We start from the raw sequence: 23,881 nt of genomic DNA, 5'->3' as shown, positions 1-23,881 counted from the left end.
GGCTCATGGGCTCTAAAGCACAGGCTCAATAGTTGTGGCGCCTGGGCTTTGTTGCTCCATGGCATGTGGGATCTTCCTGGAGCAGGGATTGAACCCGTGTCCCCTGCATTGGCAGGCAGATTCTTAACCACTGTGCCACCTAGGAAGACCCTCCCTTATTGCTTTTGAAAATTGTTTTTTTGTCTTTACTTTTTGTCAGTTTGATTACTATGTGTTTTGGCATATTCCTCCTTGGGTTTATCCTGCCTCAGACTCTCTATGCTTCCTGGACTTGGTTGACTGTTTCCTTTCCCACATAAGGAAAGTTTTTAGCTATTGTCTCTTCAAATATTTTCTCAGGTCTTTCTATCTTCTCCTTCTGGGACTCCTATAATGTGAGCGGTGGTGTATTTAATGTTTTCCTAGAGGCCTCTCAGTTTGTCTTTATTTCTTTTCATTCTTTTTTTTTATTCTATTCAATAGCAGTGATTCTATCTTTCTGTCTTCTAGCTCACTTATCTGTTCTTCTGCCTTAGTTACTCTGCTACTGATTCCTTCAACTGTAGTTTTCATTTTGATTATTATATTTTTCATTTCAGTTATTGTATTGTTCATCTCTGTTCTTTAGTTCTTCTAAGTCTTTTTTAAACATTTCCTGTATCTTCTCAATCTGTTCCTACATTCTTTTTCCAAGATCTTGGATCATCTTTACTATCATTCCTCTGAATTATTTTTTGTGTAGATTGCCTATCTCCACTTCACTTAGTTGTTCTTTTAGGTTTTTATCTTGTTCCCTCATCTGGGACATATTCCTCTGCTGACTCATTTTATCTAAATTTCTGTGATTGCAGTTTCTGTTCTGCAGGCTGCAGCATAGTTTTTCTTTCTTCTGCTGTCTGCCCCCTGGTGGGTGAGGCTGTCTAAGAGGCTTGTGCAGGCCTCCTGGTGGGAGGGACTGGTTCCTTCCCTCTGTTGGGCAGAGGTTGGTCTTGTCCCTCTGGTGGGCAGGGCTGTGTCAAGGGGTGTGTTTAGCAGGCAGCTGTGTGCTCAGAAAGACTATAAGCAGCCTGTCTGCTGATGGGTGGGTCTGTGTTCCTGCCCTGTTGATTATTTGGCCTGAGGCATCCCAGCACTGGAGCCTACTTGCTGTTTGGTGGAGCCAGGTCTTGGTGAGAAAATGGAAGCCTCCAGGAGGGCTCATGCCAATGAGTACTCCCCCAAACTAGCACTGCCAGTGTCTTTGAACCTACAGTGAGCCATCACTGTTCCCTGCAAGAGACCCTCCAATTCTAGCAGGTAGGTCTGGCCAAGGCACTTCTGAGGTCACTGCTTTTTCCCCTGGTTCCCGGTATGCCTGAGACCTTGTGTGCACTCTCCCAGAGTGGAGTTTCTGTTTCCCCTAGTCCTGTGGAATTCCTGGGATCAAACCCCACTGGGCTTCAAAGCCAGATTCTCTGAGGATTCCTCCTCCTGTTGCCAGACCCCCAGGCTTGAGCCTGACGTGGGGCTCAGGACTTTCATTCCTGTGAGAGAACTTCTGTGGTATAATTATTTTCCATCCAGTGGGTATGGGATTTGATTTTATCACAATTGCACCCTTTCTGCCATCTCATTGTGGCTTTTTCTTTGTCTGTGGAAGTAGGATATCCTTTTTGGTAGGTTCCAGTATTTTTTTGGTCAGTGGTGTTCTGCAGTTAGTTGTTGTTTTTGTGTTTTCATAAGAGGAGTTCAGCTCATATTCTTCTACTCTGTCATCTTGTCAAATCCAGGCTGGAGTGAATATACCTTGAGGGCATTATGCTAAATGAGGTAAGTCAGACAGAGAAAGACAAATACTGTACCATATCACTTATATATAGAATCTAAAGACTAGAATGGTGATTACCAGGGTCTGGGTGGGTGTGAGGAATGGAGAGATGTTTGTCAAAGGGTACAGACAGTTATGAGTAAATTCTATGGGTATAATCTACAGCATGGCGACTATAGTTAACAATACTGTATTATATACTTGAAAGTTGCTAAGAGAGTAGATCTTAGCTCATTATTGACTGGGGGGTTTTTGCAGAAACTAACACCTGTGGCCAGCAATTTGTTATGTAAATGAATATTGAAATATCTCTGGTCAATACTGTTCAGGTAACAAAAGACATATTAATACGTCTCTGGCCAATAATGTGTTAAATGGTCTCACCATCCAAAAGAAATGGTAATTATGTGATGTGATGCTACTGCTATAGTGGTAATCGTTTCCCAACATATAAGTGTATCAAATCAGTGCATTACATGCCTTAAACCTACACAGTGTTATATGTCAATTATATCTCAATAAATATGGAAAAATTTCAAAAATTTAAAATAGATTTTTAAAGAATTTGGTGTATGGTACAGAGATGCCCTAGCCAACTCACAGACCTGCAGATTAAAGCAGTACCCTCCCAGCTGATCCACAGATACATGAATTAAAAAAATATTATTACAGACACTGAGTTTTGAGATGGTTTATTATGTGGTACAGCATCATTTTAGCAATAGTTGACTAACAGACTAAAAGCTAGGGACATAAGACACAAAACCAAATACATGGATTTTAACCTCCCCACGTTCACAGTTTATTAACAAAGATATATATATATATATATATATATATATATATATAAAACTTATAGCAATAATTTTTCAAAGAATTATAAAAAAGCACACAGGAATACAGAGTTTAGAATACCTCTTTCTTTCGAGAGGTTGGAGGAAAGTTGTCCATAGGAAAAAACAACATTGGTCCACTTGAATAAAGAAGGGAGAGGAAGAGTGAAGATATTTCAGGCAGGAGAATATAGGCAGGCCAGAGTACCACTGGTCAAATTAGGCACATACAGATTCCAGAGAATCCAAAGGACCTTATCAGAGCTATAGTAAGGGGTACTTTTGAGTACTGATCTATAAAGGGTGCTGAAACAGGGCAAGAATTTATAAGAAATAGAGGGCCAGTTAACAAGAGTGAGGGAATCCTCATATAACTGGGAAAATAGAAATTGATCTCATTGCTACTAATATAGACAGGGACCTCAAGTGGGGAAAATGAATCCTTGTAGCATTGACCTTATTGGCCTTGGCTGTACTAAATACATGTTGAACAATTATTTGAAGATTATCAATTTGAAGGACTGCCAAATCACTTGGCAAGGAGAGATGCCAAGTCTTGGTCTGGCCTCAGTTCTTAGAGATTATCTAACTCAACCTTTTCATCTTATGGATGGGAAAACTATGACTCAGAAGATTGAAATTTGCTCAAAGTAAAAAATAAACCTGAAGCCAGAACCCTGGTCTGATTAATCACTCCCAATTTCTTCCCATCCTACTATACTTCCTGCCATAAATTTGTTATAGTATGCAGGGAACTGGAAAGTCTGCACTAATGGAAAAATCAGAGTTGAAGCTCAAGAATATGTATTACTTAAGAAGTAGGATATTTAAGAGAACTCATGGAGACATCTGTAATATGGCATATTTTACAGGGATGTTGGATATTTACATGGAGCTTTAGACTAAAACCTACATAATGCCAGTGCCCAAGGTAAGCTCTGGTTTGGGGAAGGAGATTTACGTTAGGGATGAAAAGGGATGGGGCAGAAATTGATAGGTGCAGTTCCAAAGGGACACACCTAACCAGGAAGAAGCTATGAGACTAAGCTCTTACTTGGCTCTAACAGAACAGTAGACAGGAAGATGTCTTCTAGTCAGATACAAACAAGGAAGAAAACCGGACAAAATAAATGGACACAACCTGGAAATAGTATCCTTCTGAGTACATACAGAAGATATAAAGGTCTGGCTACTCTATGCTTTTCTCCTCTTGAAAACATCCAGTATCTTCTATAACGTTAAATATTTTAGTAAAAGAACGGGAGCCCTCTTTTATATAGCATGAAACAATGTTTACCTGTTCTTACAGATGGTTTTAGATCCCTTCAAAGATCCCTTGGGAGCAGAGAACAGGTTTTTCCTGAGCCATAAAATCCCCAGTGGGATATATTATAGTGAAGTACACTGAATGAGCAAACAATTAGCGTTAACGGAGGAAAAGTGTCCCCCAAGATGGGGCACATCCCCTCCTGCTGCTGTGGCAGATTCACTTCCCATTGTCATAAGGCAGATTCCCTGCCTTTACCACACATGTCCAGTGGAGCTGGTGCAGGTTCTGAACCCTCATCTCTAAATGAAATCTGAAGCTTCAATAAGTTCAGTCTGCACAAAAGCCAAGTCTAGTTCATTCTAAGAGAAATGACCTTAGCTTTGGGTGAGTTAAATCAAAATAGAAAATTATGAAGGACTGCTGTTAATACACTAGAATGTTGACTTGAAAAAAATGGTCTTTTTCCAGAAAATAAAGGTTGAGTGAAAGCATTTGGTGGTGGGGGAAAAAAAAAAGTGGAGGCAAGCAGGAGTATTTGTTTTTTGTTTTTTGTTTTTTGTTTTTTTTTTTACAAATTTTTAAATTTATTTTTTGAGGTAACATTGATTTATAACATCGTATAAGTTTCATGTGGTCAAAATTGTATTTCTACTTCTGCATACACCACAGCATGCTCACAAAAATTTCCATCCATCACCATACAGTTTATCATGTACAAATAATTCTCTTCAGTATATACCTAGGAGTGGAATTTGGGCGTCATAGGGTAACTGTGTGAAGCAGGAGTATTTGAATAATAGATATTGCTCCAGAGCATACAGTTCCAGGCATACCTCTAAGACTAAACTTCTGCTGTGGGCTCCTTATAAGCCTGGTGAACCCCAGTAGGTAAGCTGTTGTATTTTAAACTTATCCCTGAAACAACCACAGAAAGGTTCACTCACATCCTCCTTTTGTCTCTAGGTTTCCGCCTCAATGTTCTATTCTAATTAAACTTCCTTCACCAGGTGCTGTCGTCCCAGCTTTATCTGATCCTTCTGTAAAAAAAAAAAAAAAAGACATATCTACCTCAACAGGGCCAACTTTCTGATGCTGCTCTGAATTTCTGTGACCATTCCACCACCAATTCAAATTCAATTTATTCTGTAAAGACCAAGATGGTAGACTTTCTTCTCCCCCGTGGCAGGTCCCAGAATGATTTCTTTCGAAAGGGCCCATACCCTTCCACCCTTCATCTGGCACCACCTTGTCATGGCTCTCATTCTAGTTTCCTATTTCTTTTATGTGTTCTTGACCTCATCTTACCCTCTCAAGATTATTATTCTCCATCTTTGTCCTTAAGTTTATTTTTCGTCTTCTCTTTACCTTTTCTTCCTTGACTTTCCTTTACAGTCTAATGACTTCAATTCCATCTATTTGATAATTGTTAAAATCTTCAGATTTTTCCTCTCTCCTAAGTTTTTGACCCACATTTCCAGTCATCTGCTAAATATCACTACTTGGCTATTCCACTTACACATGAAACCCAGTAAGCCCAAATGGAACTTATTGTTTTTCTACACAAACTTAATCCTCACTATTTCCATCAATGTTTCATGATTTGAAACTTCAGCATGTTCAATGGTTGTTTTCTTTCCCTTGCTCCATGAACCCCACAATCCAATGCAGCCAGGTTTATTTAGCACCTTCAAGTCTACATTTTTAATATTTCTCTCATCCGCCCTCTTCTCTCCAATCTCATTGCCTATATCCCAGTTCACGTCGTTATTATTTCTCTCAGGTTATTGCAAGAACCCCCTTTTATACTAACTCATTTAAAACATGGTCAAAATATTTATGCACTTCTCTGATACTGTCATTCCTTTCTCTTCCCTCAGATCTCTCAATGTGGCTCCTTTACATTCCTTAGCATAACATTTAAAGCATAAAGGCTCTTCATGACCTCATTCATAAGCTTATTTCCCACTCATTCTCCTCATATACACAAGATAAGTTAACCACTGGGTTGTATTTTGTTAGGATATAAAGCTGAAAGTTAGATGTTGTTATTATTATAATTGGTTGTTCTCTTACACGTGTTCTATCCCATCATCTTTCTGTATCCATATACTAATAATTTAGCAGAGCCCAACTCATTTGCTTCCTTCTTTGTAAATGCTTCCCACAACTGGAAATAACTCCTACCCTGAAATTCAGTAGTGTTTTTCTGTGCCTCTTCTATCTTGTGTATTTTGGCTTATTAAGTGTATCTCTCCTAGACCATAAGCTCCTAAGAGAACTATTTCTAGTAAGCAGTATATTTCTCAGAGAAAATACTCCAGTGCCAATAACTGGATGTCCCTGACAATAGCAGGAATACAATAAAAGTTTGCTTGATGTACAAATGAATAATCAGAGCTTTTTGTGTATGAGTGGATACTTGCTATTTCATGGAAGTGTGATTTGTTCTCCAATTTCTTAAGTGAAAAAAAAAAAAAAGCCCTGAATTTCAAAGTGGTTAAGTAACTTGTCTAAGGTCACCATTGTGTCAAGACTAAACATAGACCTCTCTTTGAGCGCCAGTTCCATATATTTAACTGCCTTCTCTACATTTCCACTTGAGTGTTTAACACTTTTTTTGTGTGGCAGCTTAATAGCTCTCAGTTGTAGTCCATTCTTTTCAATTTGGTATAAACTATCATGGACTCACATCCAGACTACTGAATTTGTTTAATAACTGGTCCCTTTACTCCATATGTTTATTCAATTTGTCCTACGTTTATCTTTCTAAATCACCACCTGTAATACTGCCACCATCCTGCTCCAATATTTCAGTGACTCCCTACTATGAGAATAAACCCCATCTTCTCTGCCTGGCAACTAACAAATCGGTCTCAACTAAGTCTCCAATAAACTTCTCCAAATACTCCCTAACTTGTAGCCTCCACACCAAACAAACTAGGCTTTTCATTGCATTTGAATATACCATGTGTATTTTTTTCAGGAATTATACACAGGTTCTAGTTCAGTGGATACACTTCTTATTCTGAATCACTTATCAGAACCTAAAGTAACTGTACAATTTATCTTCCAAATGGGACTCTTTGGGGAGGGAGGTAGGAAGAGATGAGATTACTCAGAGGCTATCTCAGGTAAACTGGCATGTACAATTAATCTATTAATATCTATATATCTTTTCATATCTAATCAGATGATATCTATATTTATATTAAATCTCGTCTTTCCCAAAAAGTTTTCAGACTCCCTGCTCTTAAGTAATCATTTTCCCTTTTTAGAGCACTTTGTGTCATAGCAAATCACACACAAGTCAGAATCCTAAGACAAAGACCTGAATGCCAGCTCCTCTACTTATTAACTGTGTGATCAGGAGCAGGCCACTTAAACTCTTTGGGATTCTGTCCTTATTTGTAAATAGGATTATTGTCCTCATTTCTTTTCCTGCCTGTAGCAGGATGATACATCCTTTGCTGCGTGTGGCTTTCTCTAATTGCAGTGAGCAGGGGCTACTCTTCATTGCAGTATGCGGACTGCTCATTGTGGCAGCTTCTCTTGTTGTGGAACATGGGCTCTAGGCACACGGGCTTCAGTATTTGCAGCATGCAGGCCCTAGAGTGCACAGGCTTCAGTAGTTGTGGCGCATGGTCTTAGTTGCTCTTCAGCATGTGGGATCTTCCCAGACCAGGGATCGAATCCATGTCCCTTGCATTGGCAGGAGATTCTCAATCACTGTGCCACCGGGGAAGTCCCATACGTACTTCTCATTTCCACATTCTAAACTGTAAAATATAAAACCATTATTATATAAAAATAAAATAATTACATGCAAAGCAAGTATATAAGATATTACATATGCGGGTGACTCAAAAATGATCTGCACCCTGCCGTAGAATTTATTTTAATTAACTTTTAGACAAGACAAATACATCATTTTTCAACATAATCTGCTTTTCAATATACCTTGTCCACCTGTCAACAAACTTTTGTATTCCCTTATTAAAAAATGTTTTAGGCTGAGTTGCGAGCCACAAATGCACCGCTGTCTTCACTTCTTCTTCAGAAGTGAATCTTCATCCTTGTAGGGCTGCTTTCAGGGGACCAAACAAGTGAAAGGCCGATGGAGCAAGATCAAGACTATGGGGAGGATGCTTTAACACCTCAAAACAAAGTTTTTGCAGAGTGTCGACTGTGCGGGCAGAAGTGTGCAGATGCACACAACCTCAGACCACAAAGAATGAATCACTGATGCTGCTCTTCTTTTGTGCAGATCATAAGTGGGGCATCCATTTTTGTTCACACAGCCGTTACAAATAAATTTATGTAACACGTTCATACCTGCACAGCAGTGACTGGGGAGACAGTAGCCTTGAACAGAAAGCACTAAGACAGTGCGGCCAAGAGAAGTTTTAAGATAACCAGAGTGAGGATAATTTTTGACTCACCCTCATAAGAATAACAACTATATGAGCATTATATAAGAAACATAATTATTTAATATATTTGCAAAAATATCCTACATGGGACCTTATGTGTCTTGGGTACTAGGAAATGTAATACTGCTGCTGTTAGTGCTCTTCCTCCTAAGTATGTTTTGTTTGTGTCTTTGTTTTGGCTCCTTTTTAAAAATTAATCAGTCAGTTTATTGGCTGTGTTGGGTCTTCATTGCTGTGCGCGAGCTTTCTCTAGTTGTGGGGAGCGGGGGCTACTCTTTGCCACGGTGCATGGGCTTCTCATTGCTGTGGCTTCTCTTGTTGTGGAGCATGGGCTCTAGGTGTGTGGGCTTCAGTAGTTGTGGTACATGGGCTCAGTAGTTGTGGCTCATGGACTCTAGAGCACAGGCTCAGTAGTTGTGGCGCACGGACTTAGTTGCTCTGTGGCATGTGGGATCTTCCTGGACCAGGACTCGAACCCATGTCCCCTGCATTGGCAGGTGGATTCTCAACCACTGCACCACCAGGGAAGCCCTGCTTTGGCTCTTTTAAATCTTTATTTTTTTTTTTATTTTCACAAGGCAGTATGAGATATTAAAATGATGGATTATCAAACCAAACAGCTGGATTTGAGACCTGTTTGGATGGCACCTTGGGCAAGTTGTTTAAACCCTCAATGCTTTAACTTCTTCCTTTGTAAGCCTAATAATAACAATAATATTAGTAGTAGTAATACAATTCTAAATTAAAATTATAATCATTTAACACAGTGATTGTCACATCTTTAAGTACCCAATAGATAGTAGTTTTTATTATATTATCCATATATACTCTTTTCTCCTGTCCAGAAATTTCTAAGCGGAATTCTCAGACAATTCTACATTCTCTAGATGAGTATAATTCTTTTTATTCTAAGCAGACAGACATGTCGACAAACACCCCTAGAACTCACAAGATTTTTCATAATTAGGTAGGGGAAAGGTGACAGGAAAAAGATGTCTTGAAAGTCCTATGTTCTCTCTTTGCTCTGTAGCCTTGTTCCTGATATTTCCAATGCCCTGAAATAATTCACATCTGTATTTACCTAACTAATGCTTAATCAGTCTTCCGAGTTCTGCTTAGAGGACTCTGCTGAGTCTAGGTTAGGCATCTCTCTTATAAAAGAGCTTTCATAAAATCCTGGTAGAGGGCACTTAAACAAGGAATTGAAATTGCTTTCTGACTTGTCAATCTTCCCAACTGTACTATAAGGTCTTTGGGGGCACAGGCCATGTCATTACTTTTCATTAGCACCTAGCACAGTCTTGACACATACTGAGTACTTAGACACAAGATAAAAGAAAAAAAGAAAGAAAGGAATGGAGTAAAGGATGGAGAGGAAGAGGGAAAGAGAGAGAGAGACAGAAGGAAGAAATAAAAGGTTATTTTTATTTTCTTTCTTCCCTGAAAAGAATGTTCAAAGAATAAGACAGTTATTACAGCATCATCAAAACCCATTTCCACCCAAACTTACATTTTGCTTCAAATCCCATGTCAGTGTGTTCTCTTCCTCTCATCAGAGTAATAGGATGTTTATTTTAAAATGCCAACTCATCATAAAACCTATTTGGGGCAAAATGGAGCAAAAGGACTATGGAAGATTGAAATTCCCATTCTTCTTCTGGTTCTTCTTCTACTTCCTGTTCATTTTAGGGAAAGGCTCTGATCTGTTTTTAAGAAAAAGGAGGGTGGGGGTGCCTCTAGCAAGAGACACATATAGAACATGTGTCTCACCTGCTTTTTAAAATTAACAACAGGAAACTTTCAGCGTCATTCATTTCAAATACTTGTGCTTCCTATTTATGGATAGGTATTAGAGATGAGAAGTCCAGATCTGGTTAGAAATGGGAGGGAAACATTAAAAATAGAGCAGTAGAAAAAGAAAGGAGATGATCCAAAGGAAAGAAGAAATAGAAGAATCCTTAGAGTGATGTTTGTTCAGAGTTCTTCAGCTGTAATCTCTAAATGTTCCTTCTGACCTTGAACAGAAGAAAGAGCCAAATGAGTCTAAGGTATGCCCTGGTACTAAGGACTGGGACTGGAGTGATATCCTTCTAGAATTTGATGAAATTAAGTTGGAATTAAGATATGGTTATCAAAGCAGCAATTCACATCTTTGACTGAAGGGACAGTAGATCAGACGTTAATCAATAACATAAATTAAGAACAGTGAAGCCTGTTACTTTAAGTAGACAAGTATTAGATAAGACTGTTCTGTGCTGCCTTTCTATTCTAATTTTTTTAATAACCATCTTCAAAACTGTTTCAAAGAATTCAAAGAAAAAGGAGTAGCAAAAAGAATTGGAGAAAGGAGGAACTCAGCAATTTTAATTGTCCACATAGGTCATAAAAATGGATTTTTCTAAAGCACAACTATCCAGTGCATTGGCCACAAAATACTCAGACATCCCTATGATGCTATATTAATGTACATTAATGTTTGCTATATAGTTGGACTCAGTTCTCCTCACATACTTACTTCTCTGGCATGTGTCTGGCAAACAGAAGTCTCTCAACAAATGTTAGTAAGTGAATAAACACGAGATTCAATGAGTCATCTGTTATTTATCATCAGGGCTGGGGCTGTTGCTGAATCCCCAGTTTGCACTCCCGGTTGATTGCCCTGAAAGAGGTAAAACTTAATAAAGACAGCCCCACAGAGGAGGAGAGACAGTGCCTGCCTGCTACCTGACCAGCTGAGCCACTTGTCTAAACCAATTCTGCAGCAACAAGTGCCCAGTGGATGGGAAAGACAGATGTACAGGTGGCTGTCTGGATGCATCACGGGACTGGATTGCCACTACAGCCCATTGTTAACATTTATTGCTGACGATGTAATTAATTGGCTGACTCCTTATTTTTCAATTGGTCACCCTTGATGAACAGCTGCACTGGGGGTTGTGCTAATCGTGCCTGGGACGGGAGTGTGCTCTGCGGGCCCAGCTCTGCAGCAGGGGGTTTGTGACATCACTCCTGGGCTGTTGTACAGAAGCCCGCACTTCAGTCTCTCTCCCAGGACCCTGAACAGGCGTCCTCACGCCCAGGAAACACGGCATTATTTTTCCGAGTGTTCCTCTTTCTGAAGTGTGATACAAAGCAAAACACTTCTGAGTTTCCTTTTCCAGTAAGAATTTCTCAAATATAGACTGAAATATCAGCTTTAATAATCACTGTAGAAATAGACTGCAGTAACGCCATTAGCTTTTATCCAAATTTATCAAGTTAAAAGAGAAGCTGGAGTTCATTTGGAGCATCAGAAAGCTCTTTTAACTCATCTCTGAGTCCAACAATCACATATATATTTTAATTTTTATACTGTGGAAAGTGATCTGTATCTTGTTTACAATATTATACGGATTAGCTAAGTAACACGCTTGGGATAGTTTCATCAAGGAATTGTAAGAGTATTTTTACAGTGAGGAGACATCATATATCAAGCACAGGTTCACCAGGTAATAACACAAGACCAGAGTCATGGCTCAGGCAACAATCTTTCCACTGGTCTCTTGCCCCTCTTTCTTCACCTGTAAAACGAGTCATTGCACTTCACTGACCTTACTTCCACCTCACTGAGTAACTTCCAGAAAGTCATGTGGCAGCTCTGTTCCCTAGTATTTAATCTATAAAATCAGAGACCTGAACTCAGTGAATCTCTAACATTTTGTGACCTTACCTGGATAGTGAGGCAAATAGAAATTTCCATGTATTCCTCAAATTAATAAAAATATGTGCATATACAATATAAGGGCATGCATTACCTAAAAATGCAAGTAATTCTTGACTCCTTTTTTAATCACAAATATCAGTGTCCATGACTTGACAGCTTGCTTATGAAAAAGTCCCTTACATGTTCCTTTCTTTGGTTTGCTAATTTTGCATTCTGTATCCCAAAGCAGGCCAATAGATTGCAATGAAATCAGGTTAAACATTGATCTTCCGCCCTGGCATTGCATTAACTTTTCTAATAAACATCTTCACAGTGTCAACCAGCACTGTGTTTACATATTGAGCCCAGCAGCCAATTGTCTTGCTTCTTTTAGATGCTTTTGAATTCCGGATGGAATCTTATCTGGAAGACTAAAATCGTGCATCTGCCATGCCTTTCAATTTTGTATTTCAGATTAACTGCTCCTTTTCCTTCACATTCTGAAGGCCTTCTAAGAAATTTCCTTCCCAATTCATCTGGTAAGTGCCTGCTCTAGCTGTTTAATGAATTCATGTCTTTTCTCCTATGTTTCTCATGCCACCCTTGTTATCTGGAGTCAGGATTCTGAGCTCTGACCTCCTTCCTTATCCTGCTGCTGGAGGGGAATTGAACGCAAACCCTCCGACCTCTAATATTCTAGATTCCGAAGAGCCATCTTTGGCTTGGATGAGGCCAGGATTGGGGTGGAAATAAGCACTGCATTTTTTTTATTTACAGCCTTCTGAAAATTAACTATTTCTGTTCAATTCAGGGGCTGAGTAAAAGTATGACCAGTAGAAGTGTTTAAAGATCTCTGATCAAATACTCTATTTTTAATATTGTGAAGAATACATGCTTAAGGAATACATTTCCTAGCAAACTGAGCCAATGCTGCTTGCTTCTCTAGAACCACAGGCAAAAGATAGCTACCAGAGAGGCTGGGGAGAAATTGCCCCACGATATGAAGCAAAGCCTTCATTCATGAATGATTTCTTCCCTCTTAATGTAGAACAAATATATCATAAAGTGTGGGGCTGGGATCTAAAGGATATTTAATACCTTGTTCCTGGAGATATGGCCTAAAATTTAAAGACTGTAATCACTGCTCCAAGATGCTCCAAGATTCCCCAAGATTCCCCTTATTTTAATATTTATTTATCATTTTATTTATTTGGCTGCACTAGGTCTTGGTTGTGACACAGGGGATCTTTGTTGCTGCATGTGGGATCTTTTAGTTGCAGCATGCGGGTTTCGTTAGTTGCAGCATGCAGGATCTAGTTTCCTGACCAGGGATGCAACTCGGGCCCCCTGCATTGGAGTGCAGAGTCTCAACCACTGGACCACCAGGGAAGTCCCTCCCCTTATTTTAACAAGAGTATCTAGGAGTATCTGCCAAAATCTTGGATCTCTGGGAAAACATCCTATCCAGATGCACAGAATCAGATCAAACAACCACAAATCAGAGTAGCTATAATGAAAAATTCATTAGACTAACTCTCATTGCTTGCCAAGAGGGTATTTACAGCAGGCACTGTACTAAGTACTTAACACATCTCATGTGTGATCCTTATAAAGCACTATCAGGTATACGTGGTTATTCCTATTTTATGGACAGGAAGGAAGAGACTCCAATGGGCTAAGTAACTTATCCAAAGTCACACATTTTCCACATTTATCAGGATTAAGCCCAACTCTGCATGGCTCCAAAAGCTCCTAGCCTTTCTGTGTTCCTGCACAATAGCCACACCAGTGGCGAACAGTGGAGAATAGGGGTGCAGACACAATGGGAGCATTATCATAGCATCCCATATAGGCAGAAGTTCCTTATTCCAGGCAAGCTTTGCTCCTGCCCTCATAACACCTTGCATAGACTTATGTCATTACTTGCAACTCATTGTATTGTGGCAACTCGTATTTCGGTTTGTAGTTTGGGCGCTGGAAAGACAGAGAAATGAAAGAAATGATTTCTAAATATTGGCGCTCTCATTTTATTAGCTTGCCTTGAACAAGTTACTGAATATCTCTCATCCTAATATTTTGCCTACAAATGGGAATAAAACTATTCCTCAGTGTGTGTTTTCAAAAAGATAATAAAATTAAAGGACTTTAGACTAATCCTTTGCACATATAGGCACTTCTTTAATGACCCCCTTCTTACATTTCAGTCTTGCCCAATGTCCCATGACCCTTTTTAGAGCAGGCACCATAGAGTATCCACACACACGTCTCCAGATAAAATGCTTAGCACGTAGTTGGTGCTCAATGACTTAAAATAATTGGTACATATAGAGAATTACTTTACAGCAACTCTAAGAGCTGTTGTAAAACTTTAGGTTTTAGTGTATATATTCATTGATTTTTAAAAATATGCATTCTTCCTTATATATTATGGTCAGTCTCCTGGGCTCTCTGGAAGAGAGCGTTTTCCAGCTTTCTTCGAATCTCAAATCAAGAGAATTAGAATACCACATAAAAATAACACAGGCATCTCTGACAAAGGATCTGCTTCTGCCAGTAGGTAGATTTTGCATTTCACAACTAATTTCACATATCAGTTTATACTAAATCATGTATTCATCCACTCAGTCACTAAACACCTATCCATTGATGCCTATATTATCCTAGTGATAACAATGTAATAGGACTGGTCTCTGCCCTGGAAATGTTTATAGTTTAGTGATATGAAACAGACATGTAAACAAATCATTTAAAATTGAGTGTGGTAATTTCCACAACATATATGAAAAAAGGATTATGAGAGAAAAGGGCACATGGTAACACCTTAAAACTGTTCTACTTCTATTACTACAAGTTACTTTTTCCTCCCAGAATTTCATTTCTATTCTTCCTGCTGCCTCCATATTTTTTGGTAATCTTCTGATAATTTTCTTTCTTTTTGAAATAACTTATATTTAAGGATTTTTTCCTTCTTTTTGCTCTTTTTCTCTTTAATTAACAGAAACATTGGCTTTTATCAAGTATCACTAAACTCTTCTATTTTTCTTTGCACCTTAGGTATGCAACTGCACTATGAAGAGGTGCTTTCTAAAATTGTCTCCTTTACTTTCAGATAAATAAAATGAAATACCTAAAATGAAAAATAAATCTGTATCCTGCATGGGGATATTGTATTTAACTAGGATACATATATTAGCCAGGTACTTATCTTAAATTCCCTTTTCCATCATCAGCCTAATGTGTTTACTTCTATATTGGACTTTGTTCACCAGTTTCACACACTGGTCAACTATTTCCATAACATATATCTTTATATATCAACTGTTGCATGGCAACCTGCCCCAAAACTTAGGGACTTAACATTCTCTTACCATTTTGTGAGTTGATTGGACTCAGCCAGATGATTTATCCACATGACATTAACTAGGGCTGTAGTCATCTAGGGGATTGAATGGCTACAATATCCAAGGTTGCTCCCTCACATGGCTGGCAGCTATTGGCTGAGAACTGCTGGCAAGTAGGTCTCTTAAGTTTTCCTCCATATGACCTCTCAATGTGTTTGGTTTCTGAAAGGGAGTACCCTAAGAGCGAACATTTCAAGGGTAGAGAAGCAGAAACTGATATCGCTTAATGCCTCCTTTTCTGCACTCTGTTGATCAAAAGCCATCCCAGATTCAAAAGGAGGAGAAATAAATGCTCCTCTTGACATGTTACGTGGTTCATGGAGAAGAGGAATTGGGGTTGGTTATTTTAAGATTGACTATTATATCTATATACTAGTTAGCTTCTAGTATTTTCTTCAGAAATGATTCCCTTCTCCATTTTACTTCTGTACATTTTCCTTCTAGATGTGAGAATTTAAAAACAGTGATCTTTCTCTGTACTAAACTAAACATATAGTTGATTGTGTTTGTTTTATATCTTTGAATATATTATGTGATACTGAAGATCTGATGTTATGTGTTAAAATATTTAAATATTTTACATTTAGAATTCTAAGCTCTAACTCCTTCTTTATCTTCTGCTTTATAATTAAAGAGAAACCTTCAGAGTGAAATATACCAAAAGCTGGAATGGGACAGTATTGGAAATGGATGGTGAGATTTTCTTGTATTACTTTTCTTTTTCAGTTCATATATTTTGAATTCTTAAAAAATAGATATAAAATGCTTTTTTATACTTCTATTTTAGTCTTAATTGTGAAAACAAATATCCAAACTCTAACAAATTTAGCTAAGTAAAATATTACATAATGTTAATACACAGGAGGTGGGGAGAAGGAGTACATTCTGGACTTCCCTTCTCTTTAATTTTTTTGGAAAATTGACTGAAAGCCTGGGTGATCCTGGCATGGACTTCATTGGAATAAACCAGTAGGCAAGATGTATAAAAAATGCTGTAAAGATAATCAGATAAAATTATTAAAGAGGAAAGAGGATATTTTGTATCTCATTTCCATTGAGAAACATCTTAAATAAGCTCTCTGAAGCCTGAGAACCCTTAGGTGAGCAGAACATTCATTATTCCAGATCAGAACTAAAGATTCAAGTAAGGAGGATGACCTCATTTGGCCTTCCTGCCTAGAGATATGTAAAAACAAATGTTACAACTATGAATTTGACATTAATCATGGAGATATTTAACAAATGAAAATTACACATTACTGATGGATATCTGGAAAACTTGTTGGATTTCTATGCCATTTTTTCATTCACTACAGTAAGGATACTGGGTCATTAATTGTAGCATACACAACAAGCAGTGTTTCTACTGTGTAAGTTCTTTCATGCTCTTTTTTTTCCTCAATGGGTACATTATACCTGGATATTATTTAAATTGAAAATCTTTGTTAGTGTATTGAAGCAACATTATGTTTGTTACCAGTATGGTAGTTATAATTAGAATTTTGTTTCAAGTGGACAAGAAGAAAATATGATTGCTTTTAGACATGCAACCTATACAATAAGTAAGACAGTGTTGATGATAACTACACACTGCTTAGCACTGATTTCTTATTTGCTGCAAGGAGGGAAATCCAGAGGGAACTCAGAGACAGAAGCCAGGAGATAAGAAGCCCACACAGTGAAAGATGAGAGCTTGATATGAGGAGACTGGTCATTCAGCATTTGCTTTTACTAGACTATTTTAGAAAAAACATGATGCTACCAGTGGGAACAAATGTAGCATAGCAATTTAGGTTCTGAAGACTACAAATCACTAATTCTTAATGCCTATAATGCCTATAATTCTTGAATGATGTCTATAAGATGGGGATAAAAATTTAGACCTCAAATTTTATATGATGTAAGGTGTATGAGCAAAAATTGCCAAGATATTTGGTATTTTTAAATAAGAACTGTAGAAACACAAATATTTTTGAGTAACATATCAACTTTTAAAAAGAGAATATCTTGAAAGGAGCCAGAGGAAGGAGGAAAAAAAGCCTTCCCTACAAATGAACAAGAGTAAGAATTATATAGCAAATCACTTCAGAAACCATGCAAGCAAGAAGAGAGTGGGGTAAAATATTTTCTAAATTTAAAGTGTTGAAAGAAAAAAAATCACTAACCTAAAATTCTATATCCAGTAAAATTATTTTCCAAAAGTGAAGGAGAAAGAACAACTTTCCCAGACAAAAATTGAGGTAATTCATCTCCAGCAAAAGAATAGTGCTTACCTTATACAGTATGGGAAACTGAAGGAGTTCACATGTGCTGGAAGACGTGTTAAAAGACTTTATTTTTGGAGAAAGAGAGTGATCTCGGTAAGACTCTCAACTCTACATAAAGAAAGGATGAATGTCAGAGAAGAAATAATGAAGGTAAAATAATTTTTTTCTTAATTGATCTACAAAAAATTTTATTAAAGTAATAATAGTAATAATGTTTGGGGTAATTATAGCCTGTAAAGAAATAAATAAAAACAGCAACATCACAAGGATGGGAGGGAGCAATTGTGAATACTCTTCATAAGTTACTTGTACTATACTTGAAGCAGTACAGTGTTATCTGAAAGTGGAATTAGATTGGTTAAAAACCAATAGATAAGACTTCCCTGATGGTCCAGTGGTTAAGAATCTGCCTTCCAATGTAGGGGATGCAGGTTCAATCCCTGGTCGGGGAACTAATATCCCACATGCCACAGGGCAACAGAGCCTGTGCACTGCAACTACTGAGCCCAGGCTCTCTGGAGCCTGTGCACTGCAACTAGACAGAAGCCCATGTGCTGCAATGAAGAGCCTGCATGTTGCAACAAAAGATCCTGTGTACGGTAACTAAGACATGACACAGCCAAATAAATACATAAATAAATTAAAAAAACCCAATATACAGATATGCTAATAGAGGAGAGAAAATGGAACCATATAAAATGCTCAATTAAGACAAAAGGCAGAGAAAGAGGGAAATAAGAAAAAAAGAATGAATGTAACAAATAGAAAATAAAAACCATGGCAAATATTTATCCAACTATGTCAATATTACTTTAAAAGTGAATGGTCTAATAATGCCAATTAAAAGACAGATTTTTTAGAGTATATAAAAAATAACACATTTACCATTGATTCAAAGAGAATAAACTACCTAAGGAGGCAAAAGACCTGTACTCAGAAAACTAAGGAGATTGCTTCAAGATGGTGGAGTAGAAGGATGTGTGCTCACTCTCACCTGCAAGAGCACTGGAATCACAACTAACTGCTGAATAATCACTGACAGGAGGACAGTGGAACTCACCAAAAAAGACAACCCATATCCAGAGACAAAGGAGAAGCCACAATGAGAAGTAGGAGGGGCATAATCACGATAAAAACAAACCCCATAACCACTGGGCAGATGACTCACAAACTGGGAGAATAGTTATATCACAGAAGTCCACCCACTGGAGTGAGGGTGCTGAGCCCCATGTCAGGCTTCCCAACCTGGGAGTCTGGCAACGGGAGGAGGAATCCCCAGAAAATCGGACATTGAAGGCCAGCAGGATTTGATTGTAGGACTCCCACAGGACTGGGGGAAACAGAGACTTCACTCTTGGAGGGCACACATAAAGTAGTGTGCACACCAAGACCCAGGGGGAAGGAGCAGTGACCCCACAGGAGGCTGAACCAGACCTACCTGCTGGTGTTGGAGGGTCACCTGCAGAGGCAGGGGACAGCTGTGGCTCATTGTGGGGACAGGGATACTGGCAGCTTGGGTTTCAGGAAGTGCTCATTGGTGTAAGCCCCCCCAGAGTCTGCCATTAGCCTCGTCAAAAAGCCTGTAAGCTCCAGTGCTGGGTCACCTCAGGCCAAACAACAAGCAGGGTGGGAACTCAGCCCCATCCATCAGCAGACATGTGGACTAAAGTTTTACTGAGCTCTGCCCACCAGAGCAACACCCAGTTCTACCTACCACCATCAGTCCCTCCCATCAGGAAGCATGCACAAGCCTCTTAGATAACCTCATCTACCAGAGGGAAGATAGCAGTAGCAAGAAGGACTATCCTCCTGCAGCCTGCAGAATGAAAATCACAGCCATAGAAAGATAGACAAAATAAAAAGGCAGAGAACTTTGTACCAGATGAAGGAACAAGATAAAACTCCAGAAAAACAACTGGACCTTGGAAAAAGAATGGAGAAGATGCAAGAAATGTTTAATAAGACCTACAAGAATTACAGAACAAACAGATGAGGAATAAAATAACTGAAAAGAAAAATACACTAGAAGGAATCAATAGCAGAATAACTGAGGCAGAAGAATGGTTAAGTGACCTGGAAGACAGAATCATGGAAATCACTGATGTGGAAAAGAATAAAGAAAAAAGAATGAAAAGAAATGAAAACAGCCTAAGAGATCTCTGGGACAATATTAAATACACCAACATTTGCATTATAGGGGTCCCAGAAGGAGAGGAGAGAGAGAAAGGACCCGATAAAATATTGGAAGAGATTATAGTCGAAAACTTCCCTAAATGGGAAAGAACATAGCCACCCAAGTCCAGGAAGCACAGAGAGTCCCAGTCAGGATATACCTAAGGAGAAACACACCATAGTAATCAAATTGACAAAGAAAAATTATTAAAAGCATCAAGGGAAAAATAACAAAGTCTCATGGGAGTTCCCTGGTATGTTAACAGCTGATTTCTCAGCAGAAACTCTGCAAGCCTGAAGAGAGTGGCATGATATATTTAAAGTGATGAAAGGGAAGAACCTACAACCAAGAATACCTAACAAGGATCTCACTCAGATTCAATGGAGAAATCAAAAGAGAATCTTTACAAAGAAGCAAAAGCTAAGAGAATTCAGCACCACCAAACCAGCCCTACAACAAATGTTAAAGGAATTTCTTTAGGTGGGAAACACAAGAGAAGAAAAAGACCTACAAAAACAAACCCAAAACAATTAAGAAAATGGTAATAGGAACATACACATTGATAATTACCTTGAATGTAAATGGACTAAATGCTCCAACCAAAAGACACAGACTGGAAGAATGGATACAGAAACAAGATCCATATATATGCTGTCTACAAGAGACCAATTTCAGACCTAGGGACACTTACAGACTGAAAGTGAGGGGATGGAAAATGATATTCCATGCAAATGGAATTTCAAAAGAAAGCTGGAGTAGCAATACTCATATCAGATAAAATAGACTTTAAAATAAAGAATGTTGCAAGAGACAAGAAAGGATACTACATAATGATCAAGGGATCAATCCAAGAAGAAAAGATAACAATTATATATGCACCCAATATAGGAGGACTTCAATACATAAGGCAAATGCTAACAACTATAAAAGAGGAAATTGACACTAACACAATAATAGTGGGGGACTTTAAGTGAGGGACCCCACTTACACCAATGAACAGATCATCCAGGCAGAGAACTAATAAGGAAACACAAGCTTTAAATGACACAATAGACCAGATAGATTTAATTGATGTTTATAGAATATTCTGTCCAAAAACAGCAGATTACACTTTCTTCTCAAGTGCACATGGAACATTCTCCAGGATAGATATCATCTTGGGTCACAAATCAAGCCTTGGTAAATTTAAGAAAATTGAAATCCTATCAAGCATCTTTTCTGACCACAGCACTGTGATATTAGAAATCAATTACAGGGAAAAAAATGTAAAGAACACAAACACATGGAGGCTAAACAATATGCTACTAAATAACCAAGAGATCACTAAAGAAATCAGAGAGGAAATAAATACCTAGAGACAAATAACAAAAACACAATGATCCAAAACCTATAGGATGCAGCAAAATCATTTCTAAGAGGGAAGTTTATAGCAATACAATCCTACCTCAGGAAACAAGAAAAATCCCAAATAAACAATCTAACCCTACACCTAAAGAAACTAGAGAAAGAAGAATAAACAAAACCCAAAGTTAGTAGAAGGAAAGAAATAAAGATCAGAGCAGCAATAAATGAAATAGAAACAAAGAAAACAATAGCAAAGATCAATAAAACTAAAAGCTGGTTCTTTGAGAAGATAAAATTGATAAACCTTTAGCAAGACTCATCAAGAAAAAGAGGGAGAGGACTCAAATCATAAAATTAGAAATGAAATAGGAGAAATTACAACAGACATTGCAGAAATAAAACACATCAGAAGAGACTACTAGAAGCAACTATGTGCCAATAAAATGGACAACCTGGATGAAATGGACAAATTCTTAGGTATAACCTTCCAAAACTAAATCAGGAAGAAATAGAAAATATGAACAGACCAATCACAAGTAATAAAATTGAAACTATGATTAAAAATCTTCCAACAAACAAAAGTCCAGGACCAAATGGCTTCACAGATGAATTCTGTCAAACACTGAGAGAAGAGCTAACATCCATCCTTCTTAAGCTCTTCCAAAAAATTGCAGAGGAAGGAAAACCAATATCACTGATGAATTTAGATGCAAAAATCCTCAACAAAGTACTAGCAAACAGAATCCAACCACACATTAAAAGGATCATACACCATAATCAAGTGGGATTTATCCCAGGGATGCAAGGATTCTTCAATATACACAAATCAATCAATGTGATAAACCATATTAACAAATTGAAGAATAAAAAATATGATTATCTCAATAGATGCAGAAAAAGCTTTGGAAAAATTCAACACCCATTTATGATAAAACCTCTCCAGAAAGTGGGCATAGAGGGAACTTGCCTCAACATAATAATGGCCATATATGACAAACCCACAGCAAACATCATTCTCAATGGTGAAAAACTGGAAGCATTCCCTCTAAGATCAGGAATAAGACAAGGATGTCCACTCTTGCCACTACTACTCAACATAGTTTTGGAAGTCTATGCTACAGTAATCAGAGAGGAAAAAGAAATAAAAGGAATCCAAATTGGAGGAGAAGAATTAAAACTGTCACTGTTTGCAGATGACATGATACTATACCTAGAAAATCCAAAAGATACCACCAGAAAACTACATGAGCTAATCAATGAATTTGGTAAAGTTGCAAGATACAAAATTAACACACAGAAATCTCTTGCATTCCTATACACTAACAATGAAAGATCAGAAAGAAATTAAGGAAACAATTCTGTTCACCATTGCAACAAAAAGAATAAAACACCTACGAATAAACCTAAGGAGGTAAAAGACCTATACTCAGAAAACTATAAGACACTGATGAAAGATATCAAAGACAGCACAAACAGATGGAGAGATATACCATGTTCTTAGATTGGAAGAATCAACATTGTGAAAATGAATATACTACCCAAAGCAATCTACAAATTCAATACAATCCTTATCAAATTACCAATGACATTTTTCACAGAACTAGAACAAAAAATCCTAAAATTTGTATAGAGACACAAAAGACCCCTAATAGCCAAAGCAATCTTGAGGAAAAAAAAACAAAACAAAAAACAGAGCTGGAGGAATCAGACTCCCTGACTTCAGACTATACTACAAAGCTACAGTAACCAAGACAATATGGTACTGGCACAAAAACAGAAATATAGATCAATGGAATAGGATAGAAAGCCCAGAGATAAACTACGGTCAACTAATCTATGACAAACGAGGCAAAGATATACAATGGAGAAAAGGCAGCCTCTTCAATAAGTGGTGCTGGGAAAACTGGACAGCTACATGAAAAAGAATGAAATTAGCACACTCCCTAACACCACAAACAAAAATAAATTCAAAATGGATTAAAGACCTAAATGTAAGGCCAGGAAAACATAGGAAGAACACTCTTTGACATAAATTACAGTAAGATCTTTTTTGACCCACCTCCTAGAGTAATGGAAATAAAAACAAAAATAAGCAAGTGAGACCTAATGAAACTTAAAAGCTTTTGCACAGCAAAGGCAACTATAAACAAGATAAAAAGACAACCCTCAGAATGGGAGAAAATATTTGCAAACGAATTAACAGATAAAGGATTAATCTCCAAAATATATAAGCAGTTCATACAGCTCAATATCATAGAAAAAAACAACCCAATCAAAAAATGGGCAAAAGACCTAAATAGGCATTTCTCCAAAAAGACAAACAGGTGGCCCAGAGGCACATGAAAAGCTGGTCAACGTTACTGATTATTACAAAAATGCTAATCAAAACTACAATGAGCTGTCACCTCACACCAGTTAGAATGGGCATCATCAGAAAGCCTACAAACAGTAAATGCTGGAGAGGGTGTGGAGACAAGGGAACCCTCTTGCACTGTTGGTGGGAATGTAAATTGATACAGCCACTATGGAGAACAGTATGGAGGTTCCTTAAAAAACTAAAAACGGAATTACCATATGACCCAGCAATCCCACTACTGGGTAATACCTAGAGGAAACCATAATTCAAAAAGACACATGCACCCCTATGTTCATTGCAGCACTATTTACAATAGCCAGGTCATGGAAGCAATCCAAA

General features: G+C 37.9%; 1 long non-coding RNA gene across 1 annotated transcript in view; it reads left to right on the top strand.

The window, feature by feature from the left end:
* Window positions 1-1,175: 1,175 nt before the first annotated feature.
* LOC130835314 (uncharacterized) overlaps window positions 1,176-23,881 on the top strand; it is a 58,826-nt gene continuing 36,120 nt past the window's right edge. Inside the window, exons 1-3 of the long non-coding RNA XR_009048862.1 lie at window positions 1,176-1,275; window positions 12,476-12,540; window positions 16,037-16,095. This is a non-coding gene — a long non-coding RNA (uncharacterized LOC130835314). The remainder of the gene's footprint in view (window positions 1,276-12,475; window positions 12,541-16,036; window positions 16,096-23,881) is intronic.

The sequence above is a fragment of the Hippopotamus amphibius genome, chromosome 13 (assembly GCF_030028045.1).
Source record: "Hippopotamus amphibius kiboko isolate mHipAmp2 chromosome 13, mHipAmp2.hap2, whole genome shotgun sequence".
Lineage (NCBI taxonomy): Eukaryota > Metazoa > Chordata > Mammalia > Artiodactyla > Hippopotamidae > Hippopotamus > Hippopotamus amphibius.
This window is presented reverse-complemented; position numbering and strand designations above follow the sequence as displayed.